Consider the following 20,592-nt stretch of genomic DNA (forward strand, 5'->3'; position numbering starts at 1 on the left):
GCCCAGTTGGTTGCAGGACGAGTGTGATGTTGGGGAAGGCCCCTCGGGTGAGTATGCAATTCCAATCAAACTGTAGGGGTTACATGCTCTTTTACTTTATGTTTAATCGGAAGACAAAGTGAGGTGCTGTGGTGCTCCACAGTGTGTGCTCCAGCTACGCAGAGTTCCCCTGAAAAAGACTGTTTATGTCCACTGCGATGGCCTGCAAATCTTCCATGGAGATCTCTAGGAAACTTTCCTGGAGGTTTTCTGCAATCCTTTGTAGCAGGTTTCTAGGGAAGGCTGCCTTATTTCTTCTATCACGGTAGCACACTTTCCCACACCACTCCAGTATTAACTTTGCTGGCATCTGCTGGTACACAACATAGTAGCATAAGTATCAGGTTTGTACCCAGACGCTTGCAGCATCTGCTCCATTGCCATGTCTGTTACTGTCAGGAGATGATATCACATAGGGTAACCTGGGGGAGATGGAAGTTTTTATTACAAGGGCTCATATCTTAAACAAGAGAGCATGTGATCTCCCACCCATGGTGATTTCTGGGTCCCTCAACCACAGTTTCCTAACCTGCTGGTGGCAGGGATTGGCGTTGACCTCAGAATCTTCAAGCCCAGGGTAACTGCTACTAGCAACGTTAAGGGAAGAGTGGGGGGGGGCTTCCTGTGTTCCATTGTGGCCACAAACCCCCATCTCCCAGAGCTACCTCAAACAAAGATTGCAACTTGGAAGGCTTAACACTGGTCCCTGGTCTCAAAGCACCATCTATGTCGTTAAGGGGTGGTGGTATTGTTTACCTGCCCATCTGTCCTCCCAATGCAGGTTCCCCACAAGTTGCAGCACAATGTCCTTGTCACTGAGTCCCCGGGCGATGCTCTGGAACTGCTCTCTACGAAGTCAGTCAGGACACTGGGGAAGTCTCCACTCTGTGAGCAGACTGTCTTCAGGGCAAGAAGCTCACATGGCTTCCACCTTCCTGGGTCTGACCTCAGAGCATTCAGCATCCTCTGCCTCTCTGTGGGCTTCCCACAGTGTGTCCACCCAGGCGGGGTCCTGGGGAAGCCAGAGGGCCCTGCACCCCAACTTCACAGTCAGACGTGACTCTTAGCCAGCCAGTAAAACAGAGGTTTATTAGATGACAGGAACACGGTCTAAAACAGAGCTTGTAGGTACAGAGAACAGGACCCCTCAGTCAGGTCCATTTTGGGGGGCAATGAGCCAGACAACCACGTCTGCACTTCACCCCACATCCCCAGCCAGCTCCAAATTGACTCCCTCTCCAACCCCTCCTCCTCTGGGCTTTGTCCCTTTGTCCCTCTGGGCTTTGTCCCGGGCCAGGAGGTCACCTGATTTCTTTATTCTCCGACACATTTAGCTAACACCTTGCAGGGGGGAAGGCCCAGGCCATCAGTTGCCAGGAGACAGAGTGTCAGCCATTTATGTACACTGGCCCTTTGCTCTGCAACAGTTACACTCTCTTATTCCACCACCTAGAGACTTAAGAAATGCATAGGGGAAACTGAAGCACCCCTACAGTATTCAGAGGAAACATTAAGAACAGTCCCGCTTCATCACAGCCCATCACCCAGGCCGTTGGGCCATACTCACCAGGGCTGGAACAGCAGACCAGTTCTTTGAATAGCTAGGAATTCTGATTATTTTCTGACTTACACTTGAGTGTAATAAGGGGAGGGATTTTTAAATAGCAACCTTGTACCAGACCCACACTATGCACTGACAATGGTTTCCTTTTGCTTTGCATTTCTCACAGTGGAAAGCTTGGCCTTCCGTGCATCCTCCACACTGGCAGAGAGCCTACAGCCGATTAGAAGACAGAAAAGAAAAATGCATGATGACATGTTCAGTGAGCTAATGAACGCCTCCTGGACAGCTGACATGGACCTCAGAGCCTGGAAGATTTCATTGTCTGAAAAACTGGACATGGACATGGAGAGCAGGAGACCATCCCAGGAGCATGAGCGGGCCATGCAGGATGAGATGCTGCAGATTATGAGGGACCTATCAGACATGTTGAGGCATCTGGTTGAGCTTCAAGAAAAACAGCTTCAGGCTAGACTCGCTCTGCAACCTGCAAACATCACCCTATTCTCAATCCCCCTCCCCCAAACATTCCAGGAGGTGGGGGGGAGGTGCAGTGTCCCTTCAACTCAACATTGGGGAAAGTACTAAGAATAAAAGGTGGCCATTTGAAGACCTTTGATGGGCAAGACTTCTGTGCTTTCACAGACAGGCTGACTTGGTTTCTCCCCTTCCAATTTTATCCCACTGTTTGCCCAAGGTTAAATTATTTTCCTGGTCTTTCAGTTGCTTTATGTTTGTGCAATAAAAGTCAATGTTTTGAGAATGAAATGCTCTTTATTTATTCCATACATGGGGGGCTGGAGGGTGAAGGGGAGGTACAGGGAAACTGATGCAATAGAGGGGATGGTATGGGAAGGCACAATGCAGATAAGTGGCACACATTACTGTGGCTCATTACTGAAACAGGTTTTCAAAGCCTCCTGGAGATGCAGAGCTCCTTGCTAGGCTCTTCTTATTGTCCTGATATCTGGCTGCTCAAAATTATCTGCCAGCCTATCCACCTTCATGCCCCCATCCCTGCAGAAACTTCTCTCCCTTTGCCTCACAGATATTGTGGAACACACAGCAGGGAGCAATAATAATGGGGATATTGGTTTCACTGAGGTCTAACCTAATAAGCAAAATGCACCAGCGACCCTTTAAATGTCCAAAGGCACATTCTACCACTATTCTGCACTTGTTCAGCCTATGGTTGAACTGCTCCTTACAGCTGTCCAGGTGGCTGGTGTACGGCTTTGTGAGCCATGAGAGCAAGGGGCAGGCAGGGTCTCCCAGGATCACTATTGGCATTTCAACACCATCAATGGTTATTTTGGGATCTGGAAAGAAAATCCCTGATTGCAACTTTCTGAACAGACCTATGTTCCTAAAGATGCACACGTCATGCACCTTTTCTGACCATCCCACGATGATGTCAGTGAAATGCCTCCTGTGATCCACCAGTGCTTGCAACACCACTGAAAAGTATCGCTTATGATTTATGTACTCTTTGGCAAGGAGGTCTGGTAACAAGATAGGGATGAGTATGCCATCTATTGCCCCACCAGAGTTAGGGAACCCCATTGTGGCAAAAACATCCACAATGTTCTGCATATTGCCCAGAGTCACTATCCTTCTTAGCAGAAGTAGATTAATGGCCCTGGACACTTGGATCACAACAGCTCCCATGGTGGATTTACCAACTCTGAATCGATTCCTCACTGACCAGTAGCAGTCTGGTTTTGCAAGCTTCCACAGAGCTATCACCACTCGCTTCTCCACTGTTTGAGCAGGTCTCATTTTAGTGTTGCTGTGCTTCAGGGCTGGGGAAAGCTCTACACAAAGTTCCTTCTGCATTTGAAAGTACTGAAGCCACTGCTCACCATCCCATAGCTGCATAACAATGTGATCCCACCAGTCACAGCTTGTTTCCTGGGACCAGAAACAGTGCTCCACCATTTTCAGCTGCTGCGCAACTGCCAGCAGCAACTGGGAATTGCTTTGTTCTATGGCTTGCAACAGGGCTGCTTGAAGGACATTGCAATGTTCCGTGAGGTGGCTCCTGTCAGAACCATACAGCTAAGGGTAGCCTAGAATTCCTCCTTACCTGTAAGGGGTTCAGAAGCTCAAATAACCTGGTTGGCACCTGACCAAAAGGACCAATGGGGAAAGAAGTTACTTTCAAATCTGGGGAAGGGGAGGCTTTGTTTGTGTTTTTTGTTGGGTGTTCTCTCTCCTGGGACTGAGAGAGGCCAGGCCAAAATCCATCTCCTCCAACCAATCCTGAATCAGTCTCTAATATTACAAAAATAGTAAGTAAAGCCAGGCAAGGCGTGTTAGATTATCTTTTGTTTTAGCTTGTGAATTTTCCCTTTGCTAGAGGGAGGTTTATTCCTGTTTTTTGTAACTTTGAACTAAGCCTAGAAGGAGTTCCTCAGTGTTTGTGAATCTTTTGTTACCCTGTAAAGTTATCTTCCATCCTGATTTTACAGAGGTGTTTCTTTTACCTTTTCTTTAAATAAAATTCTTCTTTTAAGAACCTGATTGATTTTCAGTGTCCTAAAACCCGGGGGGCGGGGTTAATCTGTGCTCATTTTGTAACCAATTGGTTAGGATATTATTCTGAAGCCTCCCCAGGAAAGGGGGTGTAAGGGTTGGGGGGATATTTTGGGGCAGATATGGCTCCAAGTGGCCCTCCCTGAATGTTTGTTTAAATCACTTGGTGGTGGAAGCATACCATCCAAGGACAAAAGGGATTGTGCCGTGGGGAATTTTTAACCTAAGCTGGTAGAAATAAGTTTAGGGGGTCATTCATGTGGATCTCCACATCTGTATCCCAGAGTTCAGAGTGCGGAGGGAACCCTGACAGCTCCTGTCACAGTTCTGGAAATACTGCAGGATAGGCAAGAAGTGTTTGGAATGCTTACAGCAAAAGTGCACAGCTAAGTGAGGTCTGTGCTTTTCAAGCTATGGAGAATGTATGGCGAAGCAGGCTTTTGAAAAAAGGCATGAAAAAATATGGGTTGTTTGCATTTGATATCAGGGGAGGGAGTGAGGGAGGAAAGTGCATTATGGGAGGTCAAAGCCATGCTCCCCCTTGTGACAATGTTTTGGTCCCATGAAGCATTACAAGTCCATCCCCAAATCCCTGCAACTAGTTGCATTGTGGGATATCTGCCCATGGTGCACTGTTCTGTGCATTGATGCAAGCGCTGCTAGTGAGGACACACTCCACTGACACAATGAACATTGTGTACATGCACCCAACCGACTTCATTTCTGTGGCGGCTGGATGTTGACTTAAATTAAGTCGACTTAACTTTGTGTGTAGACATGACCTGAGTGCAGAAAAGAAACTTTTAATGAAATGAGGAAAGTAACCCAGCATTAATTAGGGAAAACGCCACAAGCAGGATTCATAAATATAAAACTGTGATCAAAACACCCACCCCAGAGTATGTTGGGCAGTGTCTTTTGCCTCAGGTTCTTGAGTCCAACAACTGAAAGTTCCTTTAACATGCCCCTCCCTTCTCCCTCTTCCACACCGCACTCACAGTGGTTGTCCTTGGTCAGCGAAGACCCAGAGTTCAGAGGTGCATCTGCGTGAGTTCACCTTCCACCCTGAAAGCGTGGGAGGGGAGAAGGCACCTTGCTTGCTCCACCATCTGAGCTCTTGCTCTGGCATTGCCTCCCTGCCAGCCAGCCACTGCTCCACCCTGCTGGCTACTCACCACTCCACCCTGACGGCCACTCACCACTCTGCTGGCTGCCCCACCAGCTGCTCGGCGCTCCATTCTGTCAGCTGCCCCACTGGCCACCTGCCACGCTGCCCGATGCTCCATTCTGTCAGCTGCCCCACAGGCTGTCACTGATGCACACTGTTACCTTCTGCTACCACTTGCTTCTCTATTGTGACCTCTGCAGTTCAGTCTCTTGAGTTTCCACCCAGCTTTCATGATTTTCAAAACTCAATAATTTTAGTGGGGGAAGTTCACTGCTGCAGCAGGCTGGGCAGAAACTCTGTCCCACAACAGGTGATTTCAGCTCTAGGGATTACTTAACAAAACAAAAAGACTCCTAATGGAGCCTGTGACATTGCACCCCATAAGGCTTTATGGAAATATGCTTATGAATGTATATATGACATAACTGGAACATGTTTTATGCTACATATGCCATGTAACATATCTCTGTAAAGATTATGATCTACTGAATCTATTCATCCTATTTGTATGCATGTATCATTTTTGTATTCAAAGTTATGAATATTGGCTGTGTACTGGTTTGATTTTAAGTAGACTTAGTAAGGCATTCGGATAGCCTCTTTAGAAAGGAATTTGTAAGTTAAGTGCCCAACCAAGAAACACTTAACAGACAGTGGATCCTGGAAGGCTCCAATCCACATAAGAAGTCTACCTGAGGACGTTCAAGGTAGCATGTGAACCATGGCCGCCACTTGTAAGTTCTGAGTCATGCATGGACATGTGACTTGCCCAGGTGACTCCAAAACTCCATCTTGTAGCTGGGATTCTATACAGGGGGAGGGAGGGGTGCCAACCCCCAAGGGAAAGTCTATTTAAACCCCTGGGAGATCCCTCCATTTTGTCTTCAGCTGTCTCAAGACATAGCCTCTCCACCACAAAGGATACCTGAAAGAAACTGGAACAAAGGACAGTAACCATGGGGGTGTGAGTGATTGCTGGACCCAGACTAGAAAGAGACTAGTCTGTAAAAGGAAGCTTACTGGAACACCTCCGAGGGTTAGGTTTTATCTGTATTCAGTTTTCTTACTGTATTAGACATAGACTTGTGCAATCTATTTTATTTTGCTTGGTAATTCACTTTGTTCTGTCTATTACTACTTGGAACCACTTAAATCCTCCTTTCTGTATTTAATAAAATCACTTTTACACAGCCCCTTAGCCTGAGCCCTGTGAGCCTAAATCAGTGGGCACAGGTCAGCTGCAGGTGTCTAATTGCAGTGGAGATATACCCTCAGACAGTGTTTCTGAAATGCGGCCACCAGGGACTTTTCGTGTGACCACAGCCTCCTGCGTGGTGTTGGGGGTGGGGGTGGGGGCAAAGCAGTGGTCCCTCCTCCAGGGCTGCCAGTAGGGGTTGGGCCCTGTCCCCCTCTGGAGCCACAAATGCTGGAGAAGCAGTCAGGAGGTGGGGCTCAGGCTTCAGACCGGGGGTGGCGGGCAGCAAGCTCCAGCCTTGTGGTGGTGGACTCCATCCCCTGGCCATGGGCTTTGAGCCCTGGCCCCAGGCTTACCCCCCGCCCCCACCCGCTGACTTCTCTGGTTCCAGCCGTGCGGCAATGGGCTCTGACCCCTAGCTATAGGGTTTCAGACTCTACCCATGGGGCCATGAGATCCAGCCCCCAGCCGTGCGTCAATGACTGTCAACCCCAAGCTCATCACACCCCCCATATCACCCCCAGCCCCCACTGTGTCCTCTGGCCCCAGTCTCCAGTTGTGCAGCTGCAGGGCTCCGGTCCCCGGTCTCATAGATTCATAGATACTAAGGTCAGAAGGGACCATTCTGATCATCTAGTCCGACCTCCTGCACAGCGCAGGCCACAGAACGTCACCCACCCACTCCTATGAAAAACCTCACCCATGTCTGAGCTATTGAAGTCCTTAAATCATGGTTCAAAACTTCAAGGAGCAGAGAAGCCTCCCTCCAGTCAACCATGACCCATGCTACAGAGGAAGGCAAAAAAACTCCAGGGCCTCTCCAATCTGCCCTGGAGGAAAATTCCTTCCCGACCCCAAATATGGCAATCAGCTAAACCCTGAGCACATGGGCAAGATTCACCAGCCAGATACCCAGGAAAGAATTTTCTATAGTAAATCAGATCCCATCCATCTAATATCCCATCTCAGGGGATTTGGCCTATTTACCCTGAATATTTAAAGATCAATTACTTACCAAAATCCCATTATCCCATCATACCATCTCCTCCATAAACTTATCAAGTAGAATCTTAAAACCAGATAGATCTTTTGCCCCCACTGCTTCCCTTGGAAGGCTATTCCAAAACTTCACTCCTCTGATGGTTAAAAACCTTCGTCTGATTTCAAGTCTAAACTTCCTGGTGGCCAGTTTATACCCATTTGTTCTTGTGTCCACATTGGTGCTGAGCTTAAATAATTCCTCTCCCTCTCCTATATTTATCCCTCTGATATATTTATAGAGAGCAATCATATCTCCCCTCAGCCTTCTTTTAGTTAGGCTAAACAAGCCAAGCTCCTTAAGTCTCCTTTCATAAGACAAGTTTTCCATTCCTCGGATCATCCTAGTAGCCCTTCTCTGAACCTGCTCCAGTTTGAATTCATCCTTTTTAAACATGGGAGACCAGAACTGCACACAGTATTCTAGGTGAGGTCTCACCAGTGCCTTGTATAACGGTACTAAAACCTCCTTATCCCTACTGGAAATGCCTCTCCTGATGCATCCCAAAACCGCATTAGCTTTTTTCACAGCCATATCACATTGGCAGCTCATAGTCATCCTATGATCAACCAATACTCCAAGGTCCTTCTCCTCTTCCGTTACTTCTAATTGATGCGTCCCCAACTTATAACTAAAATTCTTGTTATTAATCCCTAAATGCATAACCTTACACTTCTCACTATTAAATTTCATCTTATTACTATTACTCCAGTTTACAAGGTCATCCAGATCCTCCTGTATAATATCCCGATCCTTCTCCAAATTGGCAATACCTCCCAGCTTTGTATCATCTGCAAACTTTATTAGCACACTCCCACTTTGTGTGCCAAGGTCAGTAATAAAAAGATTAAATAAGATTGGTCCCAAAACCGATCCCTGAGGAACTCCACTGGTAACCTCCCTCCAACCTGACAGTTCGCCTTTCAGTAGGACCCGTTGCAGTCTCCCCTTTAACCAATTCCTTATCCACCTTTTGATGTTCATATTGATCCCCATCTTCTCCAATTTAACTAATAATTCCCCATGTGGCACGGTATCAAATGCCTTACTGAAATCTAGGTAAATTAGATCCACTGCATTTCCTTTATCTAAAAAATCTGTTACTTTTTCAAAAAAGGAGATTAGGTTGGTTTGGCACGATCTACCTTTTGTAAAACCATGTTGTATTTTGTCCCATTTACCATTGACTTCAATGTCCTTAACTAATTTCTCCTTCAAAAATTTTTCCAGGACCTTGCATACTACAGATGTCAAACTAACTGGCCTGTAGTTACCCGGATCACTTTTTTTTCCTTTCTTAAAAATAGGAACTATATTAGCAATTCTCCAATCATTCGGTACTATTCCTGAGTTTACAGATTCATTAAAAATTCTTGCTAATGGGCTTGCAATTTCAGGTGCCAATTCCTTTAATATTCTTGGATGAAGATTATCTGGGCCCCCCGATTTAGTCCCATTAAGCTGTTTCAGTTTTGCTTCTACCTCTGATATGGTAATATCTACCTCTATATCCTCCTTCCCATTTGTCATGCTACCATTATCCCCAAGATCCTCTTTAGCCTTATTAAAGACTGAGGCAAAGTATTTGTTTAGATATTGGGCCATTCCTAGATTATCTTTAACCTCCGCTCCATCCTCAGTGTTAAGCGGCCCCACTTCTTCCTTCTTAGTTTTCTTCTTATTTATATGGCTATAGAACCTTTCACTATTGGTTTTAATTCCCTTTGCAAGGTCCAACTCTACTCGACTTTTAGCCTCTCTCACTTTATCCCTACATCTTCTGACCTCAATTAGGTAGCTTTCCTTGCTGATCCCTCCCATCTTCCACTCCCTGTATGCTTTCTGCTTCTTCATAATCACCTCTCTAAGATGCTTGCTCATCCAGCTTGGTCTACAACTCCTTCCTATGAATTTTTTCCCCTTTCTTGGGATACAGGCTTCCGATAGCTTCTGCAGTTTTGATTTAAAGTAATCCCAGGCCTCCTCTACCTTTAGATCCATAAGTTCTTCAGTCCAATCCACTTCCCTAACTAATTTCCTTAATTTTTGAAAGTCAGCCCTTTTGAAATCAAAAACCCTAGTTGCAGATTTATTTTTGTTAATCCTTCCATTTAGTTTGAACTGAATTAGCTCATGATCACTTGAGCCAAGATTGTCCCCTACAACCATTTCTTCTATGAGGTCCTCGCTACTCACCAAAATTAAATCTAAAATGGCATCCCCTCTAGTCGGTTCAGCAACTACTTGATGAAGGAATCCATCAGCTATCGCATCTAGGAAAATCTGAGCCCTATTATTATTACTAGCACTGGTCCTCCAGTCTATATCTGGGAAGTTAAAGTCTCCCATGATCACGCAGTTTCCATTAGTATTTACTTGATTAAAGACATTAAAAAGGGCTCTATCCATATCCAAATTAGATCCCAGAGGTCTATAGCACACCCCAAGCACTATCGTAGGAGAGGCTTTACTAGTTTTCTTCCCCAATGTAATTTTTGCCCAGACGGACTCTGTCTTATCCATTGCATCGCTTCTTATTTCTTTACATTCTACCTCATCATTGATATACAATGCTACTCCACCCCCTTTACCTTTGTTTCTGTCTTTCCTAAACAGCACATACCCTTCAATACCTGTAGTCCAGTCATGACTACTATTCCACCATGTTAGTGTTCCACACTACTCACTCCTTGTCCCATCACCCCTGGCCCTGAGCTGCCACCCTACCTACCTCCCCACCTACCTCCCCATCCAAGGCTTAATTTGTCCCCCAACTTGCCAGGGCTGAGTAAGTCTGTTGTGAAAAGTGATATTTGTATGTTTGTTAATATCACTTTTCACTGCCTCCCTGCTAGCTAGCAAGTCTGCTGCTGTGACAAGTGATATTAACAAAATACAAATATCATTTTTCACAGAAACAGACTTACTAGCTAACAAGTCTTTTAAAAAAAGCAACCAAAAAAGCAAAAGAAACAACAACAAAAAGGGACAAGAACATGCAAAGCACATTATTTGTTTCTATTCTGTTTATGTACAGTAAAGAACAGAGAAAACTGTACATTATTTTTATTATTGAGTCTGCGAAAAAACCCTGCATAAATAAATGACAATGATTTGGACGTGGATATGTGCATATTTATTTGTTTTTCCTGAAGTTAATTGAGCACTCTGAGGCCACCAAACATTTCTTGTGAGAACCCCTGCTAAGAGGCTCAACTACCGCTGATTATCTTCTCGCAGGCCGTGTCTCTTTGAGCTGACTTGGGCTATGTCTCCACTAGACAGCTTACACTGGTGCAGCTGCGCTGCTGTGAACTCTCTCGTGTGGCTGGTCTAAGCTGACAGGCGAGAGCTCTTCCATCAACACTAGGGTTACATACGTCCGTATTTTCCCAGACATGTCCAGCTTTTTGGTTCTTAAATCGCCATCCGGGAGGAATTTTTAAATATCTAAAAACATCCAGGATTTTGCCATTATTATTTTTCCCCAAAGAAGAGTTGATCATTCAAGAAAGAGAGTGAATGTTGATCACTTGAATGAGTGCCCGCTTTCCCCCCCTAGCTCCCAGCTGTTTTGCGCAGCTGGGAGGGAGGGGGACGGAGGGGGAAAGCGGCATGCTTAGGGGAGGAGGCGGGGCCGGGATTTGGGGAAGGGGTCCAATGGGGCAGGGAAGGGGTGGAATTGGGGTGGGGACTTTGGGGAAGGGGTTGGAATGGGGGCGGAGAAGGGGTGGGGAAGGGGTGGAGTTCAGGCGGGGCTGGGGGTGGGCCGGGGGGCGCGCCAGGGAAAGTTGGCTCCTAGCCCTAGGGTTCCAGACAGGTATGATCATTTTTCCATAGTGGCGATAGTGCAACGTCAATAAATTCAGTGTCTTCTCTGAGTTCATAGCATGCACAGTAGTGTTTCCTCAAGAGCTATTTATTTGATATTTTATTTTACTACCCCCAAATACAATGCCAAAATGAAAGTGTAAATTCACTGCAGAACTAAAGATGAAATTCCTGTGTTTTTGAAGTGGTAGAGAAGAATGGGAAGCTGAGTGCTTGGTATGTAGACCTGGTACTTACATCTCTGTGAAAAATAAAGGCACTAATGTTTTAGAAACTCAGGTGGACTCAGACAAGCACAAAAAAGCAGTTCCAGGAGAGAGCTCATCAACAAAATGGACAGATGAGTTTGTAAAACCAGGCAGTGAATCAGAGGATGCTGTTACTGCAGCAGAGGCTGCTTTTCCATTTCACACCGTTAAGCATCATGATCGCTTTAAGTCCATGGATTGCACATCTGTCTTGTTGAAGACGACATTCCCTGATTCTGAAGTAGCAAGGAAATTTTCAAGTGCTAGAACCAAGACAGAAGCAATTGTTATCTCTGTGCTTGCACTGCATTCTGCTGATGTTGTTCTGAAAGTGTTTGAAGAAAATGAGATAGTTTATTGTGGAGTTGCTACAGATGGAAGCAATCACAGTTCAGTGAAAATATTTCCAGTAATTATTCAGTATTTCGACTGGAAGAATGTGGGTTTGCAGTCAAAATTGATTAAGGTCCAGAACACACCTAATGAGACTGCCGACACAATTGCTCATTACGTAAAAGAAACGCTTGAAAAAATGGTTTGTTTGAGAAGTGTATTGCATTTACAGGTGATAACTGCAATACAATATTTGGAGGACTCCGGCGTAATGAAGATGGAAAGAATCTGTGTTTGCAAACTTAACGAAGTTGTTGCAGAAGAGAACATTAATTGGTGTAGGTTGCCCAGCACATATTTTGAACAATTGTGTTCACCACGCAGCAGAAAGAATGAACATTGACATTGAGAGCATTATTTTTTAAATTTACCAGTACTTTCATATCTACACTGTCTGAACTGAGCAGCTGAAGGAGTACTGTGAGTTTGTTGATGTTGAATACAGAAAGCTGCTTTCTCATAGCAAGACATGATGGCTGTCATTATTTCCAGGCATTACAAGGCTGATACAGATGTTTCCAGCCTTGAAGTCATTCTTTCTGTCACAGGACAAACCACCCACAGTGCTTAAGACATTTTTTGAGTATGAATTAAGTGAGATTTACCTCTGGCACATGCATTCACTCATGAGTGTATTCCAAACTTACATCCAAGAAATCGAAAGGGAAAGCAATTCTGTTGTGGAAGTGCTGAAAAGTTTGAACTCGGGTCACACTATCCTTCTTGAACGCAAGACTCACAACTTTATGTCCCTGAAAGTTAAGGGACTACTGACACAAAAGCTCATGGAAGGAATTGATGAAGAGTGTGACAAATTCTGTGCTGAAGTAGATAATATGTACAGCAGATGCTTAGAATATTTGGAGAAGTGGCTTACACCCCTGGAAGACTTCTCTTGTTTCAGGTGGATTACCCTGAGTGAGACACCAAATTAGAGTGATGTGGAACCTTATATCAAATACCTGATCAATAAGGGGGTGCAAATTAATGATGTGAAGTGCTTTGATCAGGTCAGCAACCTGAAGAAGTTTACAGAAAGTTGCAACAGTGATGAAGAGTTCAGTAATTATTTGCTAGCACACCAGAAGTGGGCAAATATTTTGAGAAATCCAAAAACATTGAACGTCATTCAGAACTGCTAAAGATTGCACAGTTCTTCTTTGCTATTCCTTCTCACAATGCAAATGTAGAGTGAATTTTTTCACTGATGCAAAGCTAGTGGACAAAGGAAAGGAACAACCTGAATGTTGAGACGCTGAAAGGAATTCTACTTGTACAGTACAACTTCAGACAAACTTCTTGTAAAGACTTTCATGCCTTCTTAAAGAGCAATCAACCACTTTTGAGAAAAATGCGATCTACAGAGAAGTATGTGTGGGTACATGAGGAGAAAGAAAACTGAAGAACTGGTGAAAGGAAAGGACTCACTACATATAAAGAACACGACATGTAGCACACAGCATATATAACAGTATAATAACATATTAATACAACGCGAGTTGGTAGATACTGGTGCAAATCCTCCCCCGGTGGAGTGTCCTTTTTTTTGAATGTTCAAATATGGTAACCCTAATCAACACCATTAATTCAACCCCAAAGACTGGTGGCAGCTCTGTCAGTGGGAGCCAACATAGCGGTGTCCTTACCAGCACTTATGTCTGTGTAACTTATGTCGCTCAGTGGGGGGTGGTTTATTCACATCCCTGAGTGACATACAGGACCAATCAGAGGGGGGGCCAGGAGGGCCATTTGGCCTGGGCCTCAAGCTCAAAGCGGGCCTCAAATTTAGACACTTGTTAATTTTTTGGCATTTGATAAGTTTCGCAACTTGTTTTTATGCGCATCCCTATCAGACAAAAATATGACACACTCTCTCAGCTTGGAGCTGCAGATTTAAGCAAATAAGAGATGTGATTTGGTAAAAGACACAATTTTTTTGTTAACTGATATAGATTTTGTCATATTAAAGAGTTAAAAATGTTCATAAATATTAATAAAAACATATTGGTTCTGATGGCGCAAGATTAGACCACGTGTCATCATTTTTTATTTTTATTATGGTTAGGAGCCTCAAAAGCTGGAAGTAGCCTAGGCCTCTCTGGACCTCTGAGGGCCTGGCAACATAAGTTATATTGACATAAGTGGTAGTGTAAACAGAGCCTAAGAAGCTGGGGCCTCCTTCTAGGGACACTACTAGGACAGAAAGAAAAGGAGTACTTGTGGCACCTTAGAGACTAACAAATTTATTTGAGCATAAGCTTTTGTGAGCTACAGCTCACTTCATCGGATGCATGCAGTGGAAAATATAGTGGGGAGATTTATATACATAGAGAACATGAAACAAGGGGTGTTACTATACACACTGTAAGGAGAGTGATCAGGTAAGCTGAGCTATTACCAGCCGGAGAGCTGTGGGGGGGGTGGGGGAGGGAAGAACCTTTTGTAGTGATAATCAAGGTGGGCCATTTCCAGCAGTTGACAAGAATATCTGAGGAACAGTGTGTGTGTGTGTGGTGGGGGGGAAATAAACATGGGGAAATAGTTTTACTTTGTGTAATGACACATCCACTCCCAGTCTTTATTCAAGACTAAATTAATTGTATCCAGTTTGCAAATTAATTCCAATTCAGCAGTCTCTCTTTGGAGTCTGGTTTTGAAGTTTTTTTATTGGAGAATTGCCACTTTTAGTTCTGCAATCGAGTGACCAAAGAGATTGAAGTGTTCTCCGACTGGTTTTTGAATATTATAATTCTTGACATCTGATTTGTGTCCATCTATTCTTTTACGTAGAGACTGTCCAGTTTGGCCAATGTACATGGCAGAGGGGCATTGCTGGCACATGATGGCATATATCACATTGGTAGATGTGCAAGTGAACGAACCTCTGATAGTGTGACTGATGTGCTGCATGGCACTGGGGTCGTCCCCAGGGCACCAGAACCCTGTGTACCCACTCAGAACAACTGTAATGATGGCTTATTGGTGAATTTCCTTTGTTTTTGTTTCTAAAAAGCTTTAGAAGATCAAAGTATAAGAAATTACTGGGGATGGTTTTATTTCTGTAAGAGACCATAATTTTCCACAATGAATTATGTATTAAATAGAAAAAGAAGTGGGATATCAAAACAATACATTTAAGTAGTGTGACAAAGCTCTGTCCTTGCCTCCGTGGGTCCAGCGTTTCCTGGAGGATTTCGCTAGCCTCAGAGGCTCACTGTGACCCTCCACGTAACCCTTCTTTCTCTAGAGACAAGGGTCACAGTCTAATGAGCCATTTTCATCATAAGCCAGCGAGGGAGGTGAGGAGAAGTTATCCTTCCGTGCACAGTCTCTGTTGTCTCCCAGTCTCAGTGATTAATCAGGGGCAAAGGTTGGGGGGGGAAGGCCGGGCCCACCCTCTACTCCGGGCGCCAGCCCAGGGACCCTAATAGTATCAGCTATGGTAGCTGACCTTTTAGAAACATGACATGTACAATTCCCTGGGCTACATCCCCCCACAGCAGCCCTCACTTCCTCAAGCTCCACTTCATCCTTATCTCAGGGCCTCCTTCCTTTTGCCTGATATGGTGTGTACTACTCAGCCTCTCCAACAGCACAACTTCCTCTCACAGCTCCTGACATGCACTCCCACCTGACTAACTGGGAGGCTTTTTACTAGTTTCAGCCAGCCCCTGATTGGCTTTAGGTGTCCCAATCAACATAGCGTTCTCCATGCCTTCTGAAAAGTTCTTAATTGGCCCCAGGTGTCTTAACTGACCTGGAGCAGCTCCCATTTCACTTAACCTGGTACCAGGGATTTGTTTAGCCTGGAGCTAATATATCTACCTCCCACGACTTTTCTATAGCCATCTGGCCTTGCCCCGTCATAGTAGCTACAAATAAGACAATATATTATGCCAATCAAACTGAAAACCTTACCTGAAGAGTTGGCATGAAAATTAACAAAAAATTACAAATGTAAAAGAGCAAACTCCTGAGGATGCTTAAAAAATCGGAGCAGATTGCAAAATCCTGTAGTCATGGGGAGGGAAACATCAGCTTTGGAAAACTTGTTTCCTCTAGGAACTGGAGCATCACCCAGAAGTTTTAGAGAGTGGAATTAGCTGTTGGTTAAATGATTTGGTCTATGTAAAGGTGACATTTTAGATTTGCAGCTCTGGATAGTAAATTGTTAGATATGAGATTTTTCTATGCTACTGAAGAAATTCTAGCTGTACTGAGAGTGGTGGTGGAAATACGCAAGTCCTCATCTGTGGAGCCCAATCCAATTCAGCAGTGTTGTGGGGTTACCATACTCATGGGTGTTTGGACACCACTGGGTCTATGCAATCATGTTTCATAATCCCAACCTTGTAACAAATGATGATTTGGGTGAAAATTGGTGCCAGAAAGTGCATTACTCCCATTCAGCCTCCTTCAGTTTAAAAGGTTTTAGTCATCCAACCAGAAAGCTTGAACAAAACACATGTGACTTAGGTGGCCAAAAACTGGATATGGAATAATCAGCTTGAACTGTTTGTGAGGAGCCCATTGTCAGAAAATGATTTGTCCAAACTCTGCAGCAAGTCCAAGTAAGGAGCATGTTGGAAGAAATCAGGGCAATTGCAGATGTTTCACAAACAGAGAAAATTGAAATCAGGGGTAAAGCTAATGCCAACATTTGAGGGGCTAGGAGAATCCTTCTGTGTCAATGATTTTACAAGTGAAAGGAGACTGTTGATCACCTAGACCACCAGTGTTTTTTTCAAAGACCCTCATCACAAAGCAAGGAAATCAGAAGGTAACATACCAATGTTTCCCTGCCCCCAGTATAAAACTCCATTGGACACCACCAAATCAGGCTGCAAAACAGTCATTAGGTTTTTGTATTTTTATCTAAACTTAAACTATCCTCTAATATAAATTTTACTGAATGTAAAAGGACAGTGGGATCTGGTGCTAAATCTGGGTGAGACCCTGGCTGCACGAGAGCAGAAGCAGAGACAGTGGAGGAAGGAATAAGCCAGGGCTCAGGGTTGGTTGGGTCAACCTTCCAATGGGATAGAGGTCAAAGGAGTCAAGGATGGTGGAAGGTGTGGAATGGAGAGAGTCTGGAGGAGAGGGAGGGAAGTCAGGAAGGAGGAACTTAGTGCAGAGAAGGAGTCATGGATGTGGATTGAGTGGAAGCCATGGTAGGACTGGGCAGTAGGTGAGGAAGAAGGGACAGGTGAGCAAAGCTGAGGGAGACAAGGTGATGGCCAGGCAGGGAATTCAGCAGTGGAGAACCAGTGGGAAAGCTCATCCAGGATGGCCCGTTAAATGGGGACAGGAGGATGAGGAGTCTATAAGTCTGTACAAAGTTCTGAATGATCCACCCACCATTATAAAAACCTGGACAGTGCTGGATCCCTTTGCCTATGCTCCCTTGCCTACAATGTTTGTGGGTCAGTGCAGAGGAGCAGGGCACACACACCTCACTCTTCTTACCTGATCAGTGATTCTACAAATGACAACAAATGTTTGTCTACACAACACCTAAAATGGGCAATTCTATTCATTTTTGTTTGGTTTGCCTGTGTGATTGGAAGATTTCTCTATGTGTCAGTGCAGTCACAGATGTGCCAACAAATGTGAGTGGGGGTGTGACCTCCTCACACAGTTACATAGCTATGCCTCTGACCAAATCCCTAACTAATGCTATTCCTAGTCAATAAGCCAACCAGAGAGTAATGTGGGAGTAAATTAACCTGGATTTCTCCATCTGTGTAACAAACCCACAAATAACACAGTGACATGCAAAGTCCCTGCCTTGGTTGAGTGAATCCAGCTGAGCATGGAAGGGTGAGAGGGTTCAAAAGGGTCTTCAGAAGAAATGGCACTTGTGTCAATCCTGGTTGTAACTGCACCTGCTGCAGTGGGTGGATTGAGACCTTTGTTGCTGGATAGGGAGGTTAACCTTTTAATCTTTGTCTGACCCATATCAGGTGACTAGGCCCAGGAAACAAAGTAGATGATAGCAAATAAAAGGCAGGTAGCATAATTAATGTCAGCCAACAATGTTTCATGCAAAATAAAAGGTCTTGTCACACAAATTCGATCGCATCTTTTGATCAGATTACAAGTTTAGTTATAAATATAATGGTGCTGACATAATGTACCTAAAACTTCTCTAGGGAATTTGACTTTTTGCTGCATGACATCCTGGTTAGAAAATTAGCACCTTACAGAATGAAGGCAACCCACAGTAAATGGATTAAAAAGTGGCTAATTGATAAATCTCAGAAAATAATTGTAAACAGGGAATCATCATCCAATGGGGATGTTTATGGGGATCCATAGGGATCTGCTAGTTCTCCATTGCTATTCAATATCTTTATCACTGATCCACAAGAAAATATAAAATCATGCTGGTGAAGACAGCAGGTGAGACAAGAATTGGTGGAGTGGTAAATAAAGGCGGGGACAGGTCAGTTATATGGGTAAACAGGACTTATTTGAGCAAGATGCATTTTAATACAACCACATGCAAGATCATGCATATAGAAACAAAAAATGTAGGTCATATTTACAAATTGGGGGAGTGTGTCCAGGAAAGCCTGGACTTGAAAATGAGTTAAAGGTCATGACGGATAACCAGCTGAATACAAGCTTGCCATAAAATGCAATGATTAGAGGGCTAATATAAGATGTACTTATAAGCAAAGAAATACTGAGAGTGAGTAGGAGGTGGTATTATCTCTGTGTATATCCCTAGAGAGACCCTTACTGGGTACTATATCCAGTTCTTGGTATCCACGCTGACACATTGGCAAGAGGTCAGAAAAGAGCCATGAGAAGAATTCAAGGTCTGAGGCCTTACTTTGAAAAACTCAAGAGCTCTATCTCCATTGTTTATAGAAGAGAAGGTTAAGAGGTGACTTGATCACAAGTCTGGGGCTCTTGAACAGTCCCTGGGAGGACCTCTTCAGTGTGTCATCCCCATTAGGGTCACACTCTCACTAGGGGAAGCAACTTGGCTTCACCGCCTCCTGGGACTGAACCTTGGAGCCTTCAGCACCCCTGCTTCACACCGTGAGCTCCCTCCAGTGAGTCGACCTGAGTTGGACACCTGAGAGAGACTTGTACACCCAAAGGGAACAATGCACCCATGCCTTCCTTAAACTGGAGTGACTCTCAGCCAGCACTCTAAAAGCAAAAGGGTTTATTAGACATCTGCAACACAATGCAGAAAGTCCTTAGTTAATATAGAGAACAGAAAGTTACAGCATAGTCCATCTGGGTCACTCCCAGAACCCTCTGACTCCTCTTTAATCTCAGTCCAGGAGCATCTCCCTTCCACTTCCAGCAGCCCATACTTCACAACCCCACCTGGCCCATCCTTTTTCCAAGTTCCTGGCAACCACTGCCACCTGGTTCTCCTCCTTAGCCCTTTGTTCTCCAGCTGATCACACCTGACTGGCTTCCTAAGGAGAGTAGGCCATCCAGGGTTGTCAGTTGCTAGGTGCCAAATGTCCAGGCAATTGGAGTGACCATTGTCTTCTTGAACTCTCCACGGGCAGGGGAGCCCAGACCCCATGATCACCTGGATCTCTGTGTCTCTGCACCAAGTAAACAACCTTTTTTCACCATCTAGTTAACCATGCACCATACAGTGGAACTGAGACACACACAATATTGATACAAAATATTAGGGAAAATTTCCCCACCATCACAGTAACTACCTAGGGAGAAGAAAATCCAAGGCTGGAACTAAAATTAGTCAAATTCCGAGTAGAAATAAGTGCAATTTAAACAGTAAGGGCTTATTAACCAATGGAACAACTTACCCAGGGATGTGGTGTATTCTCCATCGCCTGGGATCTTTACATCCTGTTGTAAATCTGTAGCTCTAGCTCATCCAGAAGTGATAGACTTCATGCAGGAATCACTTGGTAAGATTCTCTGGTTTATGTTATGCAGCAGCTGATGATCATAATGGTCCCTTCTGGTCTTCAAATCTATGAAGATGAATTGACTAATCTTGCCAGCTGTGCTGAGCATCACACCTTCATCACAGGCATGAACTCTGCTGACTTTGATAGCACACTTTTAATAGGGAAATAGGAACTGAACAGCCACTGAATTTCAGCAGGATTTGGGAACGTACCTCCCTTCAATCCTTTAGGAGATCCCAGCCCCAGCCTCCAGGGGGAGCTCTCTGACATCTAGCAGGGCCTGGCAGAACATTCAAGCATTCTGGGGTCAGCAATGAACCAACAAGAGCTAAAGGCTGAACTGCTTTTCAGCAGAGACGTTTCTAAGACGTGGCTTTAGTCGACCATTCTCTTCTTCTCTTCTCAGTCCCATATCTCGGCTCACCCCGTCATCTCAAGTTCTGCCAGAATTCTGCTCTGGCCACAGCTAACATGTGAAATTAAGGTTCAAAGACTTATTTTTGAGGAATGTAGGGTGTGAAATCAGGTTTATAATGGAAAACTATAATGGAAAACACCCTTTACTCTGGAGTCTATAGCATGGTTTACGAAGCTGCTAATCCCCAACCTACCAGAGAGATAAAGGGCTTGAGCGGTTTGGGTCTGCTTCCCTTAGAGATGGGTTTATCAG

This window comes from Dermochelys coriacea, chromosome 24 (genome assembly GCF_009764565.3).
Source record: "Dermochelys coriacea isolate rDerCor1 chromosome 24, rDerCor1.pri.v4, whole genome shotgun sequence".
NCBI lineage: Eukaryota > Metazoa > Chordata > Testudines > Dermochelyidae > Dermochelys > Dermochelys coriacea.